General features: G+C 33.4%; 1 protein-coding gene across 5 annotated transcripts in view; it reads left to right on the forward strand.

Moving 5' to 3' along the window:
• Nucleotides 1-146: 146 nt before the first annotated feature.
• The window catches only part of LOC108974724 (lysine-specific demethylase lid), a 20,694-nt gene continuing 17,843 nt past the window's right edge, over nt 147-2,997 (forward strand). For 2 of the 5 annotated variants that reach the window (XM_018942735.1, XM_018942734.1), the window contains exon 1: nt 147-489. The gene's annotated coding sequence lies outside the window, so the exon portion shown is untranslated. The remainder of the gene's footprint in view (nt 490-2,997) is intronic. The other 3 variants (XM_018942738.1, XM_018942737.1, XM_018942739.1) reach the window with 3 other exon arrangements.

Consider the following 2,997-nt stretch of genomic DNA (forward strand, 5'->3'; position numbering starts at 1 on the left):
TGCTTACACGAAATAGCTGTGAGCCACTGTATGTTCAGATTGACTTGATCCATATTCTTAGAGAATAGTAATATGTTGTTATGTATCGATAAACTTTGTTACTTTATAATTTCTGTTGCCATATTGTAATCGCCAATAAAAGTAGCGAGATGCGTAATTGGGTGAGTGGTATTCTCTCGTTGGTTTTGTTCGTTTGTTCAATATGTCTGATTCGCCAATAACCAATAGACTTCGGGTATATCGTCTGGTGAAAAGGAAATTTGTATGTGTTTTGTAAAAAATGGTAAACTTTCTGTCTTTTTACATTGTGAGTATTTGCAAAACATTCAAAGTTAATGGATTTGTTACATTTTCGAAGTGAGCCAAACCAACAGAAAATTATACAATTCGTGTATTTAAGAAAGACAGTGAGTCGCAACAAAATCGGAGATATAATCACTATTGTGGCATCAGGGTGTTCGCCCCGAAAAAAAGTGAAACACTGCGTTAGTAAGTTGACAAAAATAAAAACAGTAAGATACGGCAGTTATATATTTTTGTACTCTGGAATTATTAAGTTGATGCTCAATTATTATATATGTTTGAAAATTCGAAGATCTACAAACACCTACATAAGAAATGAAAAATATTAATTGTTTCTATATACAACTATTTTCACTAATTGAATTGAATACAGTGTTAAATATAAAACAAAAAAAAAAAAAAAATCACTATTTATTTGATAACAGTAGACATTTTACTTAGAATTCGTTCCACATAGTTTTTCTGAACGCTATTTAATATTTTGTAGTTTTTAAAGAATTTCTCAGTGGTGGAAAATACATAAGGAAAATAAAGTACAACTCATTTTCGCTCTGACCTTACTGAACTGTCTGAAACAGTATTTCTAAAATAAATTTACCTTATTAGACACGTCGACATACTAATTTGAAATATCTATACGTTTTTATGTGAGATCGACTTGGTCTAATGTGAATACAAAGTTTGACGATGTACTGAAATTTAATAAGCATTGTAAATAACATTATATTTCATTTACAATATGTAAATTTCATTGCGCGTGAGTGCGCGTGGTTTCTTTGGTGACCAAAAAAATAAAATTATATAAAAAATCAATGTACTTTTAATACTACATTTAGGTTATAAGCTTTGAAAATTGTAAGATATGAAGGCAGCGAAAAATAGAGATTAATATTTGATAATCATCTATTTTATCTTCAAATGCTATAAACTATTCGCCAACAATTATTTTCCAATAACTACAGTGAAGGTTTATACTGTTATATCCAAATCACTAAAGTGTTTTAATAATATCAGACCAGTATATACATGAATAGAATCTTTCGAGGTTTCAATAATATATAATTTCTTGACAAATCATAATTCCAACAAAAACTGAACAATTTAATATGTATTATATTATTACATTATTTCTAAAGTTGTTTTTGCACATTAATACATRTATTTGACAATAAGGGACTTTATAAATTTGTCCAAATAAAAACTTTTGGTTTCAAAACATTTGTTTATAATAATAGAATGGAATTTTTTTTTAAATAAATTAAAAATGTTCCCAACATTTCAGTGCCTACTGGTTGGTATTTAGTAATTATCACTTTAGAAACCTCACATATTTGATAATTTTGACTTTTGCATTTATACTTTATAAATTTTTTGTACATACGTTTTAAACTTATTCCCTTACGTATATTAAAAATGTTGCTAGTTTTAACTTCAATATGGCCGATAAAACCACCACCATTCGTCAAAGTGTATACTTACTGAAAACAAGTTCACTGAATTATCGTCATATGGTTCTATGAATTGAAAAAAACATATTTTTTTACTTTGCATGCAAAAATAACGACCTTAGTTATTTTTTTTTTTCAATATTTTTTTAATGCAGAACTATTATTTAGCAAACTTTTAATTTATATGTTCAATAATAAAAACAATACCAACAAAACCAGCTTTTGTAAGTCATATTCCAACGGAATTTTATGCCACTCTTCCAGTACTGCTGCTTTTAAGCGGCGCGGCTTTTGAGCTGCCTTTTTGCTCCTTTTTTCTTCAGACAAACACACACACTTTCAATGGGGTTCACGTCGAGGCTCTTAGGAGGTGTATCTATGACCTTTTGGCAATTATAAAGGAGTCATGTGCGCACAGCGAACTCCTTATGTTTGGGGTCATTGTCTTGATAAAATTTAGACTTGGCTTATTATCGACAATAAAGCCAAATTTGTTCGCACTTTGCCCCAAATTTGTTTAGAGAATTCAGAGATATTGCTCAGCATTCATTGTGTTTTCAATAAACGCAAGCTCTCCCACTCAATTGCTGCTAATGCATCCCCAAACAATCACCGACAATTTGCCGAATTTTACTGCCGGAATGATGTTGCGCTGATCTAAAGTTGTTAACAGCTTGCGCAATCTAGTTGGTCCATCATTGTAGTACAGCATTATTTTGGTCACAGAATATGAAGACGTCCCAATAGTTGTCCAGCTCATGTTGACAGCAAAAGTTAAGCGCTTTTCAACATTTACTTTCGAAAGCATTCTTCTTCGCTTACGCGCTTCTTACGCGCAATCCTTCATTGGTATTTGTTTCGCAGGATTAGTTGGCGGACGGTTTCATGTGAGACGACCGTGCCACACTCTTCTTCCAAATCCTTGGCAAGGGTTCTGGTCGAAATTTTGGGGTTTTGACGGACCTTGCGCATGTTAAGGCAGTCTGCTAGCTCGTCAGTCTTCTTCTTTCGACCACTTCCACACTTTGCTTCTAGTCTGTCTTCATTTTCGGCTCGATGTAAAACATTATAATATAAACATCTCACGAGAGTGTAGCCAGGGCGATGGAAAGAAGGAAYGTGGCGGCACCGGTGCGCRGATGGATAGAGGCCGTGCTGCGCACCAGGATCGCCGAGACCAGGGTGGGTGAAACAAAGATCCGTCTGGGTGCGACAAGAGGCTGTCCACAGGGAGGTGTGCTATCAC

The sequence above is a fragment of the Bactrocera latifrons genome, unplaced genomic scaffold (assembly GCF_001853355.1).
Source record: "Bactrocera latifrons isolate USDA-ARS-PBARC rearing strain unplaced genomic scaffold, ASM185335v1 scaffold_584, whole genome shotgun sequence".
Classification (NCBI taxonomy): domain Eukaryota; kingdom Metazoa; phylum Arthropoda; class Insecta; order Diptera; family Tephritidae; genus Bactrocera; species Bactrocera latifrons.